The sequence below is a fragment of the Aquarana catesbeiana genome, linkage group LG05 (assembly GCF_042186555.1).
Source record: "Aquarana catesbeiana isolate 2022-GZ linkage group LG05, ASM4218655v1, whole genome shotgun sequence".
Lineage (NCBI taxonomy): Eukaryota > Metazoa > Chordata > Amphibia > Anura > Ranidae > Aquarana > Aquarana catesbeiana.
In genome coordinates, this window is record NC_133328.1 from 424,775,026 (window position 1) to 424,799,719 (window position 24,694).

General features: G+C 43.2%; 1 long non-coding RNA gene across 1 annotated transcript; it reads right to left on the reverse strand.

Moving 5' to 3' along the window:
• Positions 1 to 447: 447 nt before the first annotated feature.
• LOC141145918 (uncharacterized) lies at positions 448 to 21,600 on the reverse strand. The gene is made up of 3 exons (XR_012244700.1): positions 21,497 to 21,600; positions 8,836 to 9,050; positions 448 to 561 (listed from the first exon to the last, which is right to left on the reverse strand). It is a non-coding gene; the product is annotated as an uncharacterized lncRNA (long non-coding RNA).
• Positions 21,601 to 24,694: the final 3,094 nt, after the last annotated feature.

Sequence of the window (24,694 nt, forward strand, 5' to 3'; positions counted from 1 at the left end):
TGATTGTAAAGGCTCGTTTTTTTTTGCTATAGAAATAATAAAAATGTTATACTTACCTGCTCTGTTGCATGGATTTGCACAGAGCAGCCTAGATCCTCATCTTCTCCGGTCCCTCTTCTGTGACTAGCTGACTTTGATTGACAGCAGCGGGAGCCAATGGCATCACTGCTGTGTCTTAGCCAATCAAGAAAGATGAAACTTGGACGGCTGAGACACTCTTGGACATCGCTGGACAGAGAGGGACCTCAGGTGAGTGTTAAGGGGGCTGAGGGGGGCTTCTGCAAACAGAAGGCTTTTTATCTTAATGCATATAATGCATTAAGATAAAAAAACCTTCTCCCTTTACAACTCCTTTAAGGAGTGTGGTCCACTTGGCTTTGGTCTAGGTAGACCATAGAGTACCTGTCAAAAGTCCTGGGAGGTTCAAGGTTAGAGGCTCTTCCTCTTCAGAGGTTTGGCCATTTCTGTATCCACCGTGCATTTTTTGTGTGCTTTTCTGTGATTTCTTAGTACACTTTTTGTGTTCACAAGGGATTCAACGATGCACCACACCAAGGAGCTCTAAAAAAGGAAAAAAAATAAAAAGAGGAAACATTAGAGTGCCTGTCAAGTCTTTTTTGCCTCTATCCTTGCTGGAGAGATTCACCTTCCCTGGAGTCTATTCTCTGCTTTTTGACAAATCTGTGAAATCTCATTGTCATCTCAAAGAGGCTCCACTCAACACCAGTGCATAGACTAGGACACTTCTTGAGATGGCACAGGAGCCAATTAACAAACATTACTATACAGGTTTTCATTCCTATAGCTTCTGACTGGCAATCATTGTGAGAGTTTATGGGGAGTCAATTGAGGAAAGCAGGAAACTCAAGTCAGAGATAAAATACAGATTCATGAGATAAAATACAGATTCAGTGGTTAAATAAACATTACTTTTGGAAAAATTCCACACCTACGCCATATTTTGTACATGAACTACACATTTTGATTACATTTGCAATTAATTGCATTAAGTATTAAACCTAAAAAGCAAATACTTACTGTATTACATTGCAGCTTACCAGTCCTTAGATGTGAAGGCTGCATTCATTTTCTTTTCAGGCTTTATTTAATTCTAGTGACCCAGCCAGCAAGTTTGTTGTTTTTCAAAAGAACAAGCTCTCTTCCAAAAATATAAGTTTACAGGGATGAGAATAACCATTTAGGCTGCTTTCACACTGGGCCTGGCGTTGACGATAAAACGCCGCTAGTTTTAGCGACGCTTTACCATCGTTTTAGCGGCACTATTCGGCCGCTAGCAGGGCACTTTTAACTCCCGCTAGCGGCCGAATAAAGGGTTAAATGCACCCTTGTAGCGCTGCTGCCGAAGAGCTTTGCAGGCGCTTTGGCAGCGGTGCCCATTCATTTAAATGGGCAGGAGTGGTGGAGGAGCGGTGTATACATTGCTCCCTCACCGCCAGAAAGATGCTGCTTGTAGGACTTTTCCTTACGTCCTGCAAGCGCACCGCCCCAGTGTGAAAGCACTCGGGCTTTCACACTGGGGATGCAGGATTCATTTTTCAGGCACTTTACATGCACTATTTATAGCCCAAAAGCGCCTGAAAAACGCCCCAGTGTGAAAGGGGTCTTAAAGCGTTTGTTACCCCAACACTTCATATTCCTAATATGTGGCTGCTGTACTATGTACTCAGTGTGGGGCTGCTTCTCCTCCCCCCATCTTGTATGCAGCTGAGAACAAAGGGATTATGATCACTTATAAAAAAGGAAAAATAGGTATTTATAATTTTTTTTATATCTATACAAAAATATTTTGCCTTTCATTTCTATTTTAAACTGAATGTGTTGTTTTACAAGGTGATTGTTTTTATAATACATACAAGTTTTAAAGACTACAAAGTACTAATGTTAAATAAAAACTTAAATTTATGTGAACAGTCTTCACATGTCACAGATAACATCTGCTCTCACTATATTTACGATGATGTTATCACTTCTGTCCATAGCGCCTCTGTAATTTATCCACTGTATTGTCCTTTTTCTCCCTTGTACACTATCAATTACAGCCAGAAAAAAGGAAACCAAGATATGGAATTATGCAGGATGTGGATGACCCCATATTTCAAGGTTAATATTAGAGTCATCCCACATGCTTAGCCTAAGGATCCATTTCAATTAGCTTAATGTAGAGTCATGGCAAATCTGTGAACATGAAGCTGATCAGAGATTACCAGTGATGACACATGCATAAACTGAAAAATAGAGTAGAGAAATATTCAAGGATTTTACAACAATAAAATATGTCATAAAAAAAAGAATAATAATATAAAACAGTATCATGCAGGCAATTGATGACAAATATTCTAACATTTATAATAACAGTGTGCAGTATAACTATATGGTATATATATATATATATATATATATATATATATACACAGTGGGGACGGAAAGTATTCAGACCCCCTTAAATTTTTCACTCTTTGTTATATTGCAGCCATTTGCTAAAATCATTTAAGTTCATTTTTTTCCTGATTAATGTACACACAGCACCCCATATTGATAGAAAAACACAGAATTGTTGACATTTTTGCAGATTTATTAAAAAAGAAAAACTGAAATATCACATGGTCCTAAGTATTCAGACCCTTTGCTGTGACACTCATATATTTAACTCAGGTGCTGTCCATTTCTTCTGATCATCCTTGAGATGGTTCTACACCTTCATTTGAGTCCAGCTGTGTTTAATTATACTGATTGGATTGATTAGGAAAGCCACACACCTGTCTATATAAGACCTTACAGCTCACAGTGCATGTCAGAGCAAATGAGAATCATGAGGTCAAAGGAACTGCCTGAAGAGCTTAGAGACAGAATTGTGGCAAGGCACAGATCTGGCCAAGGTTACAAAAAAAAAATTCTGCTGCACTTAAGGTTCCTAAGAGCACAGTGGCCTCCATAATCCTTAAATGGAAGACGTTTGGGACGACCAGAACCCTTCCTAGAGCTCGCCGTCCAGGCCAAACTGAGCTAATCGGGAGAGAAGAGCCTTGGTGAGAGAGGTAAAGAAGAACCCAAAGATCACTGTGGCTGAGCTCCAGAGATGCAGTCAGGAGATGGGAGAAAGTTGTAGAAAGTCAACCATCACTGCAGTCCTTCACCAGTCGGGGCTTTATGGCAGAGTGGCTTGACGGAAGCCTCTCCTCAGTGCAAGACACATGAAAGCCCGCATGGAGTTTGCTAAAAAACACCTGAAGGACTCCAAGATGGTGAGAAATAAGATTCTCTGGTCCGATGAGACCAAGATAGAACTTTTTGGCCTTAATTCTAAGCGGTATGTGTGGAGAAAACCAGGCACTGCTCATCACCTGTCCAATACAGTTCCAACAGTGAAGCATGGTGGTGGCAGCATCATGCTGTGGGGGTGTTTTTCAGCTGCAGGGACAGGACGACTGGTTGCAATCGAGGGAAAGATGAATGCGGCCAAGTACAGGGATATCCTCGACGAAAACCTTCTCCAGAGTGCTCAGGACCCCAGACTGGGCCGAAGGTTTACCTTCCAACAAGACAATGACCCTAAGCACACAGCTAAAATAACGAAGGAGTGGCTTCACAACAACTCCGTGACTGTTCTTGAATGGCCCAGCCAGAGCTCAATTGATCATCTCTGGAAAGACCTAAAAATGACTGTCCACCAACGTTTACCATCCAGCCTGACAAAACTGGAGAGGATCTGCAAGGAGGAATGGCAGAGGATTCCCAAATCCAGGTGTGAAAAACTTGTTGCATCGTTCCCAAAAAGACTCATGGCTGTATTAGATCAAAAGGGGCTTCTACTAAATACTGAGCAAAGGGTCTGAATACTTAGGACCATGTGATATTTCAGTTTTTCTTTTTTAATAAATCTGCAAAAATGTCAACAATTCTGTGTTTTTCTGTCAATATGAAAAATTTAAGAGGGTCTGAATACTTTCCGTCCCATATATATATATATATATATATATATATATATATATATATATATATATACGCAGAAAATGTGTTCTGCGGTCTTTAATACTAATACTGTTTTGCAACCCCCCTCCTTTTCCATTCCATGTTTATAGAGCCTTCTGGGGAATAGCCCTCTCCTGTTGTTAAGATATTGCCTTATCACTCAAGCTGGCTTAAGGGGTCAGCTATATCATTGTGAAGTACATAATCAGTTTTCACAACATATACAATGCTGTAAAAAAGTATTTGCCCCTTTCTGATTTTTTTTTTATTTTTGCATATTTGTCACACTTAAATGACTCAGATCATCAAAAAATGTTATTATAACACAAAGATAACCCAAATAAATACAAAATGCAGTTTTTAAATGATAGTTTCATTTATTAAGGCAAAAAAGCTGTCCAAACCTGCATGGCTTTATGTGAAAAAGTAATTACCTCCTAAACCTAATAAATGGTTGTGCCTCCCTTGGCGGCAACAACTGCAATCAAGTGTTTGCGATAACTGGCAATGAGTCTTTCACACTGCTGTGGAGTAATTTTGGCCCACTCTTCTTTGCAGAATTTTTTTATTTAATTCAGCCACATTGAAGGGTTTTCCAGCATGAACGGCCTATGTAAGGTCATGATACAGCATGTCAATTGGATTTAAGTCCAGACTTTGACTAGGCCACTCCAAAACCAAAATTTTGCTTTATTTGAACCATTTGGAGGTGGACTTGCTGTTGTGTTTCGGATCATTGTCCTGCTGCATAACCCAAGTGCACTTGAGCTTGAGGTCACAAACTGATGACCAGACATTCTCCTTTATGATTTTCTGGTAGAGCTCAGAATTCATGGTTCCAGCAATTATGGTAAGTCCTCCAGGTGCTGAAGCTGCAAAGCAGCCCCAGACCATCACGCTACCACCACCATGTCTGACTGTTGGTATGATGTAAATGTTATGAAATGCTGTATTAGTTTTATGCCAGATGTAATGGGACGCACACCTTTCAAAAAGTAAAATTTTTGTCTTATCAGTCCACAGAATATTTGCCTAAAAGTCTTGGGGATAATCAAGATGTTTTTTGGTAAATGTGAGATGAGCCTTTGTGTTCTTTTTGGTCAGCAGTGGCTTTAGCCTTGGAACTCTCCCATGGATGCCATTTTGCAAAGATAGTGACGGGATCCTTGTGGAGGAAGACAACTTGCCCACATCCCTGTAATACTATACAGTAGAAAATGGTTTACCTCTATTGGGACTTTGTATGGCAAGAGTCTTCCAACAATATATCAAAAAAGTATATAATTTTATTTATCAAAGGCTAAAAAGTGACAGAATTTGAATAAAATAAGTGGATGCCAGCATTCAAATGGTCATAACAAGAAAAATATACATATCTGTTAACAGTAATACAACAGATAACCCCACATAAATTGTTTCAGCAAGGCTGCACAACAGAAGCCAGACGCGTTTCGAGGTTATGGAAGTTGGAACCTCTTCTTCAGGGGCTGATGGTGAGGTAAGTGTTTGTCTAAACATTTGGCAAAGAAAAAACACATTAAGCATAAACATTTAGGGGACAGACATGGTATAGTATTCATATATAATCATGAAACATAAAACATGAAAATCAGACTGAATTGGTACATTTAGAGAATATTGTTCTCACCATGATACTCCTAAACCAGCATTGAATAGCATCCAACTTTAAAAAGAAAATGGGACAGAATGGTTTGCCAGCAGGGATAAGTCACATGAGCCAATGCTGTCATCAAGGAGGTCCACATAGGTCCACAGCCCAAGAACAGGACACAAAGGGCATCCTACCACTTGCGGGGTAACACCACTGATATCAGCTGTCATAGATAATAACTATCGCCTAAGAAATGAGAATGGACAATATAATAAGGCCCATCCCATGGCTGTAAATAAAAAAGTAAGACTCAGATAGGCTTGCAACTACTGTGAGTTGATAGAAATATCTATGTATCCCACACATACCTGTAAGTTGTATGGGCAGTGAATCACTCCTAGTATAGGGTCACCTAAGGCATTATCTGATTGGAAATGAAAATTAAATCCTTTTGTGCGACAAAGTCCCCCCCAGAAAGAGGGATAGACACCTCTGCATGCGATAGCTGAAAAAGGAAGAGAGACAGTGCTGTATAATTGGTTGAAATGGACATGTAGCAATAGTGTATATCCCACCACTGCAGCAAGTGGTGTCCTAATCAGGCAATCCACCTTGCAATGCCGTGTGTAAGTGGGTTTGCATATATCCGCCTATTGCACAGTGCAGAGTGTCATATAACAGAGATTCAACGTGTCGTTGTATGAAGGATAAAAATAATGTTACCTTAGAGATAACAGAGCTGCACGACCAGTCCGACCCCTGTACCGGCATGGGACTGTCCATCTAGACGTGCAGCTTACATAGCATTGCTAATTAGGAGGGATACTGCTCACAGCTGATTAAAAATTGAGTGAGCGCCATAGGCAGTGGGAGGGGTCGCCCTCCGAGTCCCCGGAGCGCAGGCCCGCCCCCATGATCCCACACACGTATCAGCATCAAGGGGGAGGCGGCATCACACTCGAGAACCAGCTGACACATGCTACATCCTTCACTTTTAAGTGGGCCAAATCCATCAGGGACAATTTAGTATCCAGTGAGTGTGTGGGTAAACGAGACCCTTGTAAACGTCCCGCCACTTTTCGCTGCAGCGGATGCCCGTACTTTCAATTTATGAATACTAAGACAAACATCAAATTACCCAATGGTCACAAGTATGCACCGAAACACTTCGCCAATTGTAGAACAATTGGCGTGGTATATTTACTAATCTGCGATTGTGCATGCTATTACGTTGGTGCATGCTATTAGGTTGGCCATTACGTTGTTGCAAAAAGATGCTATCTCATTTCGACCTTTTCTGGAGGGCTTCATCTCCGGAGGTCCCGAGTGGGATCCCCCGAGGTGAATATGCCTCATTTTTGGTGAAAATGTTCATCATTGTGCCGCAATAACCCTTTTTTATATGTTCCTGATCTGTGGGTTTAGGGTGTCAAAAGGTTCTCTTTTCTTTGTATTCCTCTAAAATGGGTAGATTGTCACATTTTTTTCTAAATTGAATTAATCAAGATGGATATATGTATGGGTTTATGTACGGACATGAATATCCCTATGGACCATATGCATATGTTCTGGCCATATACTATATTGATTATTATGAACAGCCGTATTGGCCTATATTGCCTGTATCTATTTTGTTGCTACTTCTCTTGAGTACAGTATTCTTTCTCCTTTTCGGGGCTATTGCCCCTGTCACTGCTCCTTTCTTTCTTTCCCTGTTTTTCCTGCCTTTTTTGTCTCCTTACTTTTCCCTTTCCCTCTTTCTTTTTCTTGTCTTTTACCCCTCTCTGTGCATTCCCCTTCCCCTGCAGTACCTGCCATGAATGCTTTTTGCTGCTGTGGTTTTGGTCCCTAGGCCGGTACTTAGTTGGAGGATCGGCTGGTCCGTGCCCGGACAGTCCACTCGGCGCACGGGGGCCAATGTGTCATATTTCTATTGGCACTTCTGGCCTCCTTTCTATGATCGTACATGGCCGGGATGATTACACTCCGTTGTCATGGCGATCAGCGCGCCGCGGGTCCCTGACGCGGACGCCAGTTCCCTTCTTTCACGTGTCAGCTGGTTCTCGAGTGTGATGCCTCCCCCTTGATGCTGATACATGTGTGGGATCATGGGGGTGGGCCTGCGCTCCGGGGACTCGGAGGGCGACCCCCCCACTATATCCCTCCTAATTAGCAATGCTATGTAAGCTGCACGTCTAGATGGCCAGTCCCATGCCGGTACAGGCGACGGACTGGTCGCGCAGCTCTGTCATCTCTAAGGTAACATTATTTTTATCCTTCATACAACGACACCTTGAATCTCTGTTATATGACACTCTGCACTGTGCAATAGGCGGATATATGCAAACCCACTTACACACGGCATTGCAAGGTGGATTGCCTGATTAGGACACCACTTGCTGCAATGGTGGGATATACACTATTGCTACATGTCCATTTCAACCAGTTATACAGCACTGTCTCTCTTCCTTTTTCAGCTATCGCATGCAGAGGTGTCTATCCCTCTTTTGGTGTGCGACTTTGTCGCACAAAAGGATTTAATTTTCATTTCCAATCAGATAATGCCTTAGGTGACCCTATACTAGGAGTGATTCACTGTCCATACAACTTACAGGTATGTGTGGGATACATTGATATTTCTATCAACTCACAGTAGTTGCAAGCCTATCTTAGTCTTACTTTTTTATTTACAGCCATGGGATGGGCCGTATTATATTGTCCCTTTGGGAGTAACATGGTGAGAACAATATTCTCTAAATGTACCAATTCAGTCTGATTTTCATGTTTTATGTTTCATGATTATATATGAATACTATACCATGTCTGTCCCCTAAATATTTTTGCTTAATGTGTTTTTTCTTTGCCAAATGTTTAGACAAACACTTACCTCACCATCAACCCTGAAGAAGAGGTTCCAACTTTCATAACCTCGAAACACGTCGGGATTCTGTTGTGCAGCCTTGCTGAAACAATTTATGTGGGGTTATCTGTTGTGTTACTGTTAACAGATATGTTTTTTTTTTCTTGTTATGACCATTTGAATGCTGGCATCCACTTATTTTATTCAAATTCTGTCACTTTTTAACTTTTGATAAATAAAATTATATACTTTTTTGATATATTGTTTGAAGAATCTTGCCTTACAAAGTCCCACTAGAGTTAAACAATTTTCTAATGGATGCCATTTTAGCCCAGTCTCTTTCTTATTGTTGAATCATGAAAACTGATCTTACCTGAGGCAGGTGAGGCCTGCAGTTCTTTAGATGTTGTTCTGGGTTCTTTTATGACCTCCTGGATGAGTCGTCGTCATGCTCTTGGAGTAATTTTTGTAGGCCGGCCACTCCTGGGAAGGTTCACCACTGTTCCAAGTTATCTCCATTTGTAGATAATGGCTCTTCCCATGGTTCACTGGAGTTTCAAAGCCTTAGAAATGGCTTTGAAGCCGTTCCTAGATGGATACATGTACATTACTCTGTTTCTAATCTGTTCTGGATTTTTTTTAGATTGTGGCATGATGTGTGGCTTTTTGTGATCTGTTAGCGTTCTTCACTTTGTCAGACAGCTTCTTTTTATGTGATTTCTTGATTCAACAGGTCTGACAGTAATCAGGCCTGGGTGTGGCAAGTGAAATTTAACTCAGCTCTCCAAAAAATTGTGGCAATTTGTGGCAAAGTGTGCATGTACTAGAACACATGTTTCAAATACAAGGCCCGAATTCGGCCCGCTAGCCCATTTCATGTGGCCCTTGCAGCTGTCCTGTAGCTCCACCCCCACCTTGTCTCAGTTGTTAGCAGGAGAGAGGACAGAACTCCTCCGCCAGATCCTGTGTTTCTCCATACAGCTGAGGAGAGGCTCCCCTGGTCCTCCTTCAGACCCTGCACTTTCTGCTTCCCAGCTGCACCCCCAGCTTCTTCCCGGCAGCAGCACAAGGTAAGGGGGGTAAACTGTGATGTAAAGGAGGGTGGGGGACTCTTGAATTCTGATGGTGGAGGGGGGCTCTTGACATCTGATGTAACGGGGGATGGGGTGCTCTGGACATCTAGTCTTACAGATACAAAAGGCCCTTTGATCGCAATCATAACGCTGATGCAACGCGCAATGAAATTGAGTTTGACACCCCTGTAAGTAGAATATAAAAAGCAGTAGTGAAAGAATGTCACAGGAAATTCTCCTCAGAAGGACAGGAAAAACAAAAAAAGTGTACTCTCTAAATAACAGGAGAGAGAAGAAGGAAGAGAAAAACTAAAGGGAAGGACAAAGGAAAAAAGGGAAAAGGGAAAAAACTCAGTAGAGGAAAGAAGAAGGGGAGAGGGACCCTAAGGCTAGAGAATGAGGATGGCAGCAGTACTCACTAGTGAATATAATTATCAAGGAGTGAGAGGGAAAAAAAAGGGGGAAAGAGAAAAAAAAAAGGGGGGAAGGCCCCCCCCGTAATGGTGTGCAACGCTATGGAGCAAGTAGAGGAAATGTGCAGTTGGATAGAAGGGAACATAACAGTAATACTTAGCGAAGGCCAGCTAGAAATTCCTGCAGTATAGGAGAGTCCTTAAACAGTTTCCAGGCCAGCCAGACCTGTTTACATTTATCATAGGTTTTTTTGTCCTCAGCCACCAATTCATCCATGTGCATAATATTATTGAGAGTCTCTAACCATTCAGGGAAGGAAAGGGTGGTATTGGATTTCCAATGCTCAGGGATCAGGTGTCTTATTGCGAAGATGAAGAAACGAAGAAGTATTTTGCTTGCGGTAATAATTGCAGCAACAAGCTAAGCAGGGCGAGTTCGGGAGTATAAGAAATTGATTTCTGGGTAAATAACTTTTACAGGGTAAAGACAGATTTCAAGAGCCTATGTATAGAGTAGATTTTTGCTCACTTTCTGTTTGGTGAAACTGCTATCAGCAGGACAAGAAGTGAGGGGAAATCTCTATAACAGAGCCGAATGGCAGCAAAGATCTGAAAAAAGTTCTCATCCTTCCCATAGAAAATGTTTTTGAATTGGTGTTCAATTGAATACAACATTTAAATTGTACCCAATCTTCATTATAGGATGCTTTTATACCCATCCCCAAGTTTGCGCACAGCACGCTCAGTCATTGTGACAGTATATTTGCTGTGCAATAACCACAGTTGACCCTGATTAATTGAGAGAAGCTTGGGGGCTGCTACTCCGGATTGACTACAAAAACTTCTAGTTGTCTGGCCGTGTCCTTCTTCAATACCTTTTGAGTCACAGTCCTGAAACAAGCATGCTGTGCATGAGTGTAAAAAAAAAATTGTCAATATTTAATATTTAATATTTAAATACATACTTATTCCAGGTCAGTGACTCAAACATTGTTTGATCTCCCCAATTTTTAATAGACTCACTTTAGAGATGGCGAAGGTATTGAATTTATTTTTCTCCTCAGTCTTCACAAGGTAATCGGGGGGCTTCAGTAACCAAAACTGCAGAGTTTATCCTCATGACACATCACAGGAAGCACAGGTTAACAGAGGACAGAATCAAAATTAGACTTGGGAAGCTTAACAATAATAAATCACCGGGACCAGATGGCTTGCACCCGAGGGTACTTAGGGAACTCAGTCAAGTAATTGCCAGACCATTGTTCCTAATTTTTACTGACAGTCTACTGACTGGAATGGCACCAGCTGAGTGGAGAAAAGCCAATGTAGCACCAATATTTGAAAAGGGCCCAAAATACATCCCTGGGAATTACAGACCAGTTAGCCTAACATCAATAGTATGTAAACTCTTGGAGGGGATGATAAGGGACTATATACAAGATTTTAGTAATGAGAACAGTATCATTAGCAGTAATCAGCATGGATTCATGAAGAATCGTTCTTGCCAAACCAATCTATTAACCTTCTATGAGGAGGTGAGTTGCCATCTAGATAAAGGAAGGCCCGTAGACGTGGTGTATCTGGATTTTGCAAAAGCATTTGACACAGTTCCCCATAAACGTTTACTGTACAAAATAAGGTCCGTTGGCATGGACCATAGGGTTTGTACATGGATTGAAAACTGGTTACAAGGGCGAGTTCAGAGGGTGGTGATAAATGGGGAGTACTCGGAATGGTCAGGGGTGGGTAGTGGGGTCCCCCAGGGTTCTGTGCTGGGACCAATCCTGTTTAATTTGTTCATAAACGACCTGGAGGATGTGGTAAACAGTTCAATCTCTGTATTTGCGGATGATACTAAGCTAAGCAGGGCAATAACTTCTCTGCAGGATGTGGAAACCTTGCAAAAAGACCCAAACAAATTAATGAAGTGGGCAACTACATGGCAAATGAGGATTAATGTAGAAAAATGTAAAATAATGCATTTGGGTGGCAAAAATATGAATGCAATCTATACACTGGGGGGAGAACCTCTGGGGGAATCTAGGATGGAAAAGGACCTGGGGGTCCTAGTAGATGGCTCAGTAGGCTCAGCAATGGCATGCAATGCCAAGCTGCTGCTAACAAAGCAAACAGAATATTGGTATGCATTAAAAAGGGGATTAATTCCAGAGATAAAACGATAATTCTCCCACTCTACAAGACTCTGGTCCGGCCGCACCTAGAGTATGCTGTCAAGTTCTGGGCACCAGTCCTCAGGAAGGATGTATTGGAAATGGAGCGAGTACAAAGAAGGGCAACAAAGCTAATAAAGGGTCTGGAGGATATTAGTTATGAGGAAAAGTTGCGAGCACTGAACTTATTCTCTCTGGAGAAGAGACGCTTGAGAGGGAATATGATTTCAATATACAAATACCATACTGGTGACCCCACAATAGGGATAAAACTTTTTCGCAGAAGGGAGTTTAACAAGACTCGTAGCCACTCATTGAAATTAGAAGAAAAGAGGTTTAACCTTAAACTACGTAGAGGGTTCTTTACTGTAAGAGCTGCAAGGATGTGGAATTCCCTTCCACAGGCGGTGGTCTCAGCAGGGGGCATTGGTAGTTTCAAGTAACTATTAGATAAGCACCTGAACGACCGCAACATACAGGGATATACAATATAATACTGACATATAATCACACACATAGGTTTGACTTTATGGACTTGTGTCTTTTTTCAACCTCACCTACTATGTAACTATGTAACTATGTAGAAGAAAAGTATGGATAAAGCTTTTTTGGCCATACGTCTCTTGTGGGTCACAGGAGCGTTCTCCTGTGACTCAGAGTCTATTGCCCTGACTAGGTAGAGCCTCCCAAGGCTCTGGAAGGGTCCTGGCAACATTGTTGGGATCCACCTGGCTGCCTGATTGACAGCTAGCTCCACCTCTCAGTGCACAGCTGATAGCCAGAGCCAGCAGCTCCCGCCCCCTCTCAAGTGAGACTGAGTATAGGTGAACATAGACGTTTGTTTTTTTATAACTCCCTTCTTCTCCTTTAAGCTGTGGTACACTTACAGTACCTCAAAGTGACACTAAACAATATTTTTATTCACCAAAAAATAAATGTTCCTACATACAGTTGGACCATGAAGAACAAAAATAGCCACCCTCTAAGAGGAGGCTGGATCACAGCACCCAAAAAAGGACTTTGGAGATTTAGGAAGAGTGGTAGGAACATTTTTTTAAGTTAAGAATACTAAGTTGAATAGAGTTTTTTAAAACCAGGGTTTAGAGTCACTCAAGCAAAAAGTATAGTTTCAAGCATAAATGTTACATACTGCACTGTGTGATAATACCCCTTGATTCGTCAAAAAGACAAACACTTCAGGAATTATCACCTGAACACTTTCCCTTAGAAGTTAACAAAGGATTCAGAAAAAAAACTCGTACAGAAACAAAAAATGTGGTGTTTTATTTTACCAAATTCACTAAATGAATAGTTGATATTGGACAGGTCCAGCAATGTACCCCTCCTCCCATGCTGATACCTGCTCATATGACCTCAGCATCGGGAAGCACTTTAAGAGCCCCTGTACCCCCACCCCCCCAAAAAAAAAAAGGCTTGGTACTTTGGAAAGCTAGAGAAATAGGGTGTTTTCTGTGCAACTTACCCTGAGAATTTAAAATGGGAATCCATTACCACTTTAGTACATCTTACAAGTAGGACATTTTTTAAACACAACCCTGCTCCAATGGTTTTTTCCTTTTCTGTTGGAGATTTAAGTTCTAACCTTTTTTCTATCCTTTATTACAGGCTTTTTTTAGCCAGTTCTTGTCCTCATGCATGCGCTCTAGATCAACAGTGGACCATGTCTGGGCAAAAAGCATGGGCACGCCAGCTTAGAGTCTCAACTGAAAGCACATGTGACATTGTGGTATTGCAAGAGAGCAGTTGTCACCCCCATAACAGGTTATGTCTGAACGGGGACCCTTAAGGTAGGATTTAAAAATATGGAACATTTCTGAAATTACAATAACATTGGTAAAGTATATACTGTATGAGATTTTTGTGACTGTATTTGTATCTACTTTAACAGTAGTCCAAAATGGCTCTATCCTTCTAGCTCTTGTGTAGGGTCTTTTCTTCCTCTCCATTTCTTTTTAAAACACCATGTGTGGTTAATTTTGGCAGTCACAGGTTTCCTTGTCCTTAATGAATAGTGGTTTCTTCAGTCAGTGCTGAGGCCGCTCTTGGTACAGATGTAGAAATCTTGGGACATTCCTATGCAGCTTTTTATTGTTCAATTAAACTATTGCGACTTATCCTTTCTTACCCATTTTACTATACTGTGGTAAATACACAACCACTGTTTAATTGGGAATCAATATTATGGGTAAGTTCTTTATCCCCGTGTTCTGGTACCCAGTTAACTACTTTGTTGATTATAAGGCCTCATGCCCAAGGGCGTTTTAAAAAAAACGAGCTGTAAAGCTAGTACCGATGCCAGGAAAAAAGCAGCGTTAAATACACAATTTTTTTACGCGTTTTGCATTGGTGTCAATTCGCGTTTAGCCACGCTAGCTTTCAGCCGCGTTTCTCTCTCTATTCAAAATCAATGGTTCCCCAAGGGAGCCCATTGATTTGAATAGAAATCACACCAGATGTCAGATCAAGATGATCCGACTTGCGGTGCGACTTGTGTGCTGAGAATCGTGAAGGGAAACCCCGCCAAAATTTAGCGTGAGGTTCCCCCCCAAGATCCATACCAGACCCTTATCCGAGCACGCCCCTTGTGACGTCATCGCCCCATCATGTCCCAGGCGATGACGTCACAAGGAGCGTGGCCTCTAACGTATGTCATCGGGTGGCCCCGCCCCATGCCAATATAAGTTATTGCACACGACGGACCCAGCATTAAATCGCGTTTAACACCTTTTACCAGCGTCTGGCATTTTTACAGCTCTAGCGCTGGAGCCACAGAATGCACTGGTCCTGTTTTTTTTTTGGCGCTTAAAAACGGCTATGCCACTTACAGCTCCTAAACGCCTTGGTGGGCATATGGGCCATAGGCTAACATGGAGAGGCGTTCCAAAAAGCAGCTGTAAAAACGTCTGTGGGCATGAGGCCTAAAATATAAATATATCCCCATTTTTCATGATTACTACATTTGTCAGGGATGGGCTCAGCCCTTCCTTCTCTGAGCTGGCCTCTCAACTGTCAGCTAATTGCCAGCTCCTATCTCTCCACAGTGACTCACCTGTTGATGATATCCTGCTCGTCAGTCCTGCCTACTTAAGCCGTCCAGTCCAGATGATCTCTGCCTTCGCCTTGGTCACATCTCTAGAGACGCTCTCCTGTGTTCCTGTTAAAGACTTGCTTGGCTGACATTCCTTCTGGCTCCAGATCCTGCTTGCTGTTCTACTATGCTGTTCTCTGGCTCCCTGATGTTTTGGCTTGTCTGACTATCCATTCCGGTTCCTGAATTCTGGCTATGTTTTGACTAGGTTTTCTCTGTTTACCTTTTTTTACTATTATTAAACAAGTGTGATTGAACTGTATTTTTGTCTCAGTCTGATTCATGGTTTCTGACAGTAGGCAAAGGCCATGAATTCAGAAGGTGCAGTGAATCCACTTGTTGGTAATATTTTTTCCAGATTGGATGAGCAGGATCACCGCATGGATCAGTTTGCCATGGCGTTACAAACGCTCCTGAGTTGCATGGCTCACCTGGAATCTCCCACTGTGGCTGCTCCGGTACAACCTGTGTTGAAGGCCGTCCCTGCTGCTGCTACAGTCTCTGTGCAGGCACCTACCTCGAGTATTACCTCTATAAGAGGTATGTCTGGTTCAGCTCCGCTTCCCCAGCGATTTGGGGGCGATCCAGTCCAATGCAGAGGGTTTCTCAACCAGGTAGGGATATACTTTGAGATGCTGCCCCAGGTGTTTCTCACGGATAGAAGCAAAGTAGGTTTCATAATATCTTTGCTTTCTGAGAGAGCCTTGGCCTGGGCAAACCCTCTGTTGGAGACGCAAAGACCTGTTGTCTTGAGTTACCCTGAGTTTGTGGCTTCTTTTCAAAGGGTATTTGATGTTCCCGCACGCTCTGCTTCTTCTGCCAAGTGCCGATTACGCCATTGAATTCTGTACTCTGCCAGCAGAGGTTGCTTGGAACAATTAGGCCCCCATGGCTGCTTTTTCTCATGGTCTCTCGGATACTATCAAGGATGAGATAGCAGCCCGAGATATACCCACTGAGCTGGAGAAGTTGATCATGGTTGCCATCCTCATTCACTCCAGGCTCAGAGAAAGACTCTCTTTTAAGGAGCGCTTGCGGAAGCCTCCTGTACATTTGCCTCCGAGCTTTGCAGTTCCACCCTTGCCTCCCTCACCTCCCATGTCTCCTGGTACCGAGTTGGTCAGTGAGGATGAACCCATGCCCTTGGGCTTCACACATCTCTCTGCAGGTGAGAGAACCCTTAGGAGGAGGGAGAGATTGTGCCTTTATTGCAGCCAGGAAGGTCACTTTTTGAAGTCTTGTCCTACCCGTCCAGGGAACACCTGAACTTTGAGGTCCTGTCATGGACAGACTTTAGGTGGCATTGTTTCGTCCCGTTATCCTGAAGGGTAAGCCCCTAGTTTCGGTTACCCTTTCTTGGGCTGAGTCGTCTGTCAAGATACAGGCTCTAATCGACTCTGGGACTGCAGGCCTGTTCACTGATGCTGCCTATGTATCGAAGTACTTGATTCTACTGCAGCTGCGTGACACTCCACTTGCCATTGAGGCTCTTGACGGCAGACCTCTACAGCCTGCCCATGTGACTCATGAGACTGTTCCATTGTCCATGGCTCTTCACCGTGAGATAATCCAATTCCAAGTTATTTCCTCACCTAAGTTTCCGCTGGTTATGGGTTATCCTTGGTTACAGAGGCACTACCCCTCTTTTGACTGGCTCCATCATGAGGTTCTCTCCTGGTCACCACAATGCAGTAAGACATGCTTCCAGAAGGTAGCCAAGGTCCTGTGCACCTCTTCACTCTCCTCCCTGCCAGAGGAGTACCGCAATTTTAGCAATGTCTTTGACAAAGGTCAAGCCGGTAGTTTGCCTCCACACTGGTCGTATGATTGCACAATTGACCCTCAACCTGGTGCCATACCCTCTCGTGGCCGGGTTTACCCCTTGTCGGTCTTGGAGGATAAGGCCATGGAGGATAATGCCATGGAGGAGTATGTTGCAGACTCACCTTTTCAAGGTTCATCTGCAAATCCTCGTCTCCTGCTGGTGCTTGTTTCTTCTTTGTGAAGAAGAGGAGTGGTGAACTGGGACATTTTATTGATTATAGGGGTCATTGAGGAGGGGGTACTGTCAGAATTGGGCTCAGCCCTTCCTTCTCTGAGCTGGCCGCTCACCTGTTGGCTAATTGCCAGCTCCTATCTCTCCACAGTGACTCACCTGTTGATGATATCCTGCTTGTCAGTCCTGCCTACTTAAGCCGTCCAGTCTAGATGATCTCTGCCTTCGCCTTGGTCACATCTCTAAAGACGCTCTCCTGTGTTCCTGTTAAAGACTTGCTTGGCTGACATTCCTTCTGGCTCCGGATCCTGCTTGCTGTTCTACTACGCTGTTCTCTGGCTCCCTGATGTTTTGGCTTGTCTGACTATCCGTTCCAGTTCCTGAACTCTGGCTATGTTTTGACTACATTTACTCTGTTTACCTTTTTTTATTATTATTAAACAAGTGTGATTTAACTGTATTTCTGTCTCAGTCTGATTCATGGTTTCTGACAACTTTATAATTTCCTATTATATAGACCAGTCACTTCCTTGATGTGATGTACCTGTCACACCCGCAGTTTTCCTGGATACCCATCTACCTTGTTACCTACCTTGTTGTCAAACCTTGTGTGATGAGCATATTGTAAGTTTGAACTTGCTAAGACATCTTGCTCCCTAAATGGCTATGTAGGACCTTCCTGATTTTTGATTGGCAATTAAAGATATATGGTTGTATAATGTTTTATACATTGTTAGACATTATTCCATCTATCCCATGGCTGTCTATATGTCTCCTCTGTACTGGGGTTTTTGTACGGCTTCCTTAGTCTTCCCATGGGTGTTGGTAGACGGTCAGCTTATAATACTTTATTATGTGCTATAGATTGATTATTGATGTATATCAGTTTTTCATTTTAAGATTTATTTCTGTTTTTTCTTTATTATATTTAGAATGTATGCCTAAGCTCCTGAAAAAGCGTATATCTACGCATAACATGTAGAGCCAAGGTACTGCACAACATGACCAACTCCCACCAAGACTGATAGAAAAATCATCTGTTATTGCAACAAGGATGCTGTCATGATTAATCAGGATTTTTTCTTGGTGAATGAGTTGTGTGCGGTATCAGTGTCTAGGCAATCGTTACTTTGCAAAGTTTTTACATCAATATCTGTTTGATTGTTTTTCAATTTTAATGAATTTATAATAAAAACATTTTTAATTTCAACATTGTGTATCTCAGTGCCTATAAAGTTCAAGTACCAATTCACTATTATTATCCTCAATTCAATTAATAACAGAGAAATAGGGAAATCGCTAAAACAAAAAAATCATACTCACCTAGATGGCTGCAGCACCAGCCCCAGCTGCAGCAGCTGTCCCCTGACGCTTCTAAGACTGCAAACACTACTGATCGCTCAGCTCTTGGTCCTTAGCCTGTCAGTCATTAGCTCCCTGCTCTGCTCTTCCAGCGCTCACTGGAGTGCTGTGCTGTGCAGGGGGTGAGCACAGCTGCCTCAGTCTCCCAGCAGATCCCTGAAAGGCTGAGCCAGCTGCAGGTCCAGACTTCTGGGTCAATCTCGACCATATGGTTGAGATCTTTTCAGAGCCTGACCTGGGTCTATGATGTCAGCCAACAGCAGGCTTTAGCCCACTGTCAGCTAAAAATGGGTCACAGGAGTGCAGGACTGTGACCCACAGGAGAAGTATAGACAAAAAGTGAATGTCAATTTTTCTGTGTTGGGTATTGTTTTTAACACCTTGCGTGTCTTCATGAACTTTTTCCACACCTTCTCATGGGCACTGGATGTGGGAAAGAACATGCATGGTGTACTGTTTAGGGAGGGTATCCGTCTTTTAGGGGAAGCTTCCTCCTCAGTGCTGCTGCTGACTAAGGCTCCATGCACACTTGAGCTGATAAACTGCAGTTTATTGGAGTTTGGGCGTTTTTTTTTAAAGCCCATAAACTCCACTCTATGTTAGCCTATGTGTCCATGCACACATGGACGTTTTTTAGCTTTAATGAGCAGTGGAGTTTGTGGCTCCATGCACACTGGAGCTCATAAACGGCCGTTCTGAACGTCGGATTGCTGGCAGGAAAACGCTGCTTTAAAAACGCGATTTTATCAGCGTTTAGCATTGCCGTCAATGCGCTAGCTTTTAACTGCGTTTCTCTGCCTCTATTAAAAAAAAAATGGTTCTCTATGGGAGCCCATTGATTTGAATAGAAGCCACACCAGAAGTCGGATCATTATGATCCGACTTGCGGTGCGACTTGTGTGCTGAGGATGAAGGGGAACCCTGCCACAATGAAAAAAAAATTGGCATGGGGTTCCCCTCTCAGACAATCCCAAGCCCTTCGGTCTGGTATGGATTTTAAGTGGAACCCCCTTCGCTGAAAAAATGGCATGGGGGTCCCCCCAAAATCCATACCAGACCCTTGTCCGAGCACACAGCCCAGCCGGTCAGGAAAGGGGGTGGGGACGAGCGAGCGCCCCCCCTCCTTAACCGTACCATGCCGCATGTCCTCAACATGGGGTTAAGTGCTTCGGGGCAGGGGGGGCGCTGCGCCCCCCCACCTCAAAAGCACCTTGTCCCCATGTCCTTCCCGACAACCCTGGCCGTTGGTTGTTGTGGTCTGCGGGCGGGGGGCTTATCGGAATCCGGGAGCCCCCTTTAATAAGGGGGCCCGCAGATCCCGGCACCCCACCCTATGTGAATGGGTATGGGGTACATCGTACCCCTACCCATTCACCTGAGAAAAGTGTCAAAAATAAAACACACTACACAGGTTTTTAAAGTAGTTTATTAGTCAGCTCTTAGTCTTCCGACTTCGGGGGTCTCTTCCTTCTTCTCCGTGCTCTCCAGCCTCCGCGATGTTCTGCCCCGGGTGGTGACGTCATAAGAAGGCGGGGTCACTGAATGACATCACCTGGTGACCACGCCCCATGCCTATATAAGTCGTTGCGCAACGTGCACCCGGCATTACAGCGAGAGAGAGCATTGTGCCAACATCGGAAGAAGACCAGAGGGGAGAAGACGACGGAGAAGACCGGGCCACAGCTAGCAAAAGAGCGGCAAAAGAGCAAAGAATAGCAGAGGAGCCTGGCAGAAGAGAGCGGGAGAAGACCCTGAAGACTGGGAGAAGAGACCGGAGAGCACGGAGAAGAAGGAAGAGACCCCCGAAGTCGGAAGAAGACCCCTGGAGCTGACTAATAAACTACTTTAAAAAACCTGTGTAGTGTGTTTTATTTTTGACACTTTTCCCAGGTGAATGGGTAGGGGTACGATGTACCCTATACTCATTCACATAGGGTAGGGGGGCCGGGATCTGTGTGCCCCCTTATTAAAGGGGGCTCCCGGATTCCGATAAGCCCCCCGCCCGCAGACCCCGACAACCAACGGCCAGGGTTGTCGGGAAGAGGCCCCCCTGCCCCGAAGCACCTACCCCCATGTTGAGGGCATGCGGCCTGGTACGGTTCAGGAGGGGGGGCGCTCGCTCGTCCCCACCCCCTTTCCTGACTGGCTGCATGCTCGGATAAGGGTTTGGTATGGATTTTGGGGGTGACCCCCACTGCATTTTTTTCGGCGAAGGGGGTTCCACTTAAAATCCATACCAGACCGAAGGGCTTGGTATTGTCTGAGGGGGGAACCCCACGCCAATTTTGTTTTCATTGTGGCGGGGTTCCCCTTCATCCTCAGCACACAAGTCGCACCGCAAGTCAGATCATAATGATTTGACTTCTGGTGCGACTTCTATTCAAATCAATGGGCTCCCATAGGGAACCATTGATTTTGAATAGAGGCAGAGAAACGCGGTTAAAAGCTAGCGCCGCTGAACGTGCATTGACGGTAATGCTAAACGCTGATAAAATCGCGTTTTAAAGCAACGTTTTCCTGCCAGCAATCCGACATTCAGAACGGCCGTTTATGAGCTCCAGTGTGCATGGAGCCTAAATGTCTGGAGTGTCAGGCTGGTATATGATGAGGGGAGGAGGGAGCTACCTTTTTTTTCCTGCAGTGCTTTTTATTGTACATACTGTATGTGCTAACTAGCTAGTAGTATATACTATTTATCATTTTCCTCCTATACCATTCAACTGAAGCGTCCTTTTATGCACAGGAAATGTGACTTCTAACTTGTATAAACAGGCAAGTTTCACGGGTGTGGTGCAGTGCATTGCAAAAAGTTGAACAAGAAAAAAATCTGCACTTTATAAGTCACAAAAGTAAAGGTGAACTCCAGTCAAACAGATACATACACAGATAAAACATAAGGAGCTGTTTTACCTTCCAAAGGATTGGTATTTCTTTCCATCCATAGCACCCCTAGGACAGTCACAGTGGTGTCCTCTTTCTACTTCCAGTTTCAGAAAGTCTCTTATCATCACATTTGCATGCAGAACACCTGGCTGGCTTCCAGTCCTTAACCATCCACTCCCAGTCTAAGTGCTGCTGTATAGGTGATTGCAATAAGTTGATGTCTTTTGTATCTGCCTGGAGTTCAGCTTTAATTATGAAATAAAACCGATTGTGTTTCAGTGTGAAGGCTTCGTTTCCTGACCTAAGCTCTGAAGAGCTTGTCTTTCTGCCTTTTTGATATAATGTAAAATTTACATTTTTGTTTAATCTTCCACTTGTGTTAGTTTGAACTAATTATTGTTGAGATACTCTGCCTTCACTGATAGATTAAGTAAATCTTTATTGCTTGAGTATGCTTAAAGTATAACTAAAGGCAAAACTTTTTTTTAGTTTTGGACAGAGTGGAGAGGGATTAGAACACCTGTTAGTTTTTATTGCTGTCTGTGTAGGTAAGAGGGGCAGCAGGGTGACACTTTCTCCATTAGAGGCCTATTCCAGGGTGGGTTCTTCTTCTTCAGTGTAGATCTGCTCCCGTTGCTATGGGAGACGGATTGAAGGAGTGCTGACCACATCTTCCTCACTGCAAGAGGTTATCTCACCTGCCAAATATACACATTTAATGACAGGCTGCTAGAGAAACCTTTGTTACCTTTGGTATCCACTTGTGTCTTCACACTGTATGAACTCCTTGTACTGAGATCTTCATACCCCAAAGTGTTTAGTGACCCGAGGTGTAAACTATATGTGCCGGATGCTTACATTGCTCTTTGGTAATTTCAGACCAGGCAAAGTTTCAAACATTTCACTTGAACAATAAGTTAAAGAGAAAGTAAACCCTGATGGGTTTTACTTCCTCTTTGTTTCCCTGCAAAGGTAAAGCATAATGGGCTACTATGCAACGCTTAGTAGCCCATTATATGTCACTTACCTAACACAGGAGCCGGCGATGTCACTGCTGTCCCCTCTTCCACAAAGCGTCCATCTTACTTATGGGTATTGTGGCTCCGGCGCTTAGGGCTGCCACCTCATCCCTTTAAACCCGAACACATATTAATTACACAGGTTCTGTGGCTGATTAAGGTGGTAATTAAACTCACTTGGTGCCTTATCTGCATTTAATTAGCCTCAGAACCTGTGTAATTCATATGTGTTCGGGTTTAAAGGGATGAGGTGGCAACTCTACCGGCGCTGTGATTGGCCCGAGCCACGGTGACGTCACTCCTGCGCATTTGGACTTATGCAGTTTTGTATTCACAATATGTACATAGTCAAAGGACAAATGCACATGTGTTTTCTAAGCTCATCCGTTGGGAAAACCCAACCCAAGAAGGTTGCCAAAAAAGACATACAAAAAATGCAGTTAAAAAACACATAAATCAGAACTAAGGGCTCAAAAACACACATAAAAAAAGTTGATGCACATGTAAAGGCTTGAAAGGGGACCTATTGTATGTCTAAGGTATAAACTTCAATTTCTGGTTAAAAAAGAAAAAAGAAACTTTTTGTTGTTTTGATGTGAAAGAGCATTTGTGAGCATAATTAATTGACGGGGATGCTTTTTGAGCGGGTGCCTAAGGCAAGATGTGCCGTTTCCTTTTTTTGTTAATCTTGCAGTGCTCCACACACTATTCATAAATTACTTGAAGTCAATGGGGTTCCAAGAATTAAATTGCCAAAAAAAAAAAATACTTTTTTACAGGTGCCTTTTTTTTTTTTTTTTTTTTGTTATAATACACCCCCTCTATGAAGTGCATATTGCACAAGCTGTAAATTATGTCAGAATAAACAGCATCTTTGGATATGATGTCACTAATTAAAGAAGCATATTTCTGAAAAGACTGTCAGTGGTGGAATTAATGTTACAGAGTAATAATAAATTCACTCTGGTAGCCGCCACATTAAATAATTGTCTCCATAGAGAAGTGTCAGGAGCTCCAATTCCATGCTGTTTCTATGGAGCTGACAGTCTGATTTCTGTAAAAGTGTCAAAGATTTAAATAAAAAGGCATCAAAACTGCTGATTTCCCAGGGCTGATTATGCATCATTGGCAGCATGAATTTCAAAATAAGAGCAGTTACGGCAGGGTCCCAATCTTCCCTGTAATGTTTGGATCCGTCCTCATTTGTGACAAATTTGATTGGAGCTCACCCTACAACAAGCACTGCATATCTCACCCAAACCCTCACCCACTTTCAGAAGATTGTTTGGCCAATAGTGGTAGAAGTTTGGTCATAATTTGTTGCCCAGCAAACAGCTGTATAGTCTTACCACGGCCGTGTGGATGCATTTTAAAATGTTTTTGTCATTTTAACAAGGTATTAGTGTTATTATTGTAGTAGCGTTACCCTTGAAAGAATCACTGTAATTTAACTGGTTCTTTCCCAAGATTAGTGCAGAGACAGCCAGGCACACAGCAATGGTTTATTCACTCTGGCTCAATAATCAGTCTAGGGCAGGGGTCTCAAACTGGCAGCCCTCCAGATGTTGCGAAACTACAAGTCCCATCATGCCTCTGCCTGTGGGAGACATACTTGTAACTGTCAGCCTTGCAATGCCTCCTGGGACTTGTAGTTTTGAAACAGCTGGAAGGCCGCCAGTTCTCACTCAAGCAGATATTACCTCAATCTTAAAATAATTACATTTATAAAGTTTCTTTCAAAGGGTAACTTCACTTTTGTGGGGAAAAAAATAGCAAATAAAGAAAAAATAATATAGCGTATACAAAGCGAAACAAGTCATATTGTAATGTCTCCCACAAGCAGAGAGACATGACTGTCAGCTCCTCCACCCAAAGAACACAGCGTACAGTTACAAGACCCCTGATCTCAGGTCAGTACTCACAATGTCACAGGATCACTGGATGCCTCCTTCCAGTATCTACTGGACACTCTTCAGCGAAGAAGAGGTTAGTGCTCACAATACCACAGGACAGCCAGACTCCTGCTAACTTCCACTGGGCACTCTTCAGTGGGCTCTCAAGTCTAGATCCTTAGATGAGGGCTCCCTTGATTAGCTTCAAAAAGGGATCTCCAGGTGTAGGCCCTCCAACTATGCCACAGCTGGGACCTTGATGAATAATGGCTGGAATCAAGATAGCTGCTGCAGATGGTGGGTAGCCACCCCCA